The sequence below is a fragment of the Lethenteron reissneri genome, chromosome 71 (assembly GCF_015708825.2).
Source record: "Lethenteron reissneri isolate LAM-NWPU_2019-01 chromosome 71, ASM1570882v1, whole genome shotgun sequence".
NCBI classification, from domain to species: Eukaryota; Metazoa; Chordata; class Hyperoartia; order Petromyzontiformes; family Petromyzontidae; genus Lethenteron; species Lethenteron reissneri.
This window is the reverse complement of record NC_083849.1, coordinates 3,364,364-3,364,830: the sequence shown is the minus strand read 5'-3', so window position 1 is coordinate 3,364,830 and position 467 is coordinate 3,364,364.

The window sequence follows — 467 nt, the reverse complement described above, 5'->3', positions numbered from 1 at the left end:
CCGCTCCCCTCCCACAGCTAAACCCACACCCACAGTGGAACTGGTAGCGGCCACATCCACACCCCCCCCCCCCCCACTGCTCAACAATTCCCTGCAACAAACCCCTCGACTGGGATCTCACAGCAGCAGCAGCATCGCCACCTCCTACTGACAGACTGATGCACAGGGGCAGCTGCCGCTGGGGGTGCCCCTAGGCCAGACTCACACAGCAGCAAGCAGCACCTGGGCAGGAGCCTCCTGACAACGACGCTCCGAGACTCTGCGGTGAATCACAGCAAGCGGCGATGTTCGTGGTGTCGGTTTCATGTCGCAGCGGAACGTGCCCAGCCGTGAGCTCCGGCGCAAGACGACGAAGAAGAGGAGGAGGAGGAAGAGGAGGTGAGTGGTGAGGAGGAGGAAGAGGAGGAGGAGGTGGTGAGGACGGAGGGGACGAGGTGAGCGAGCGAGGGAGCGAGGAGGAGTCAGCG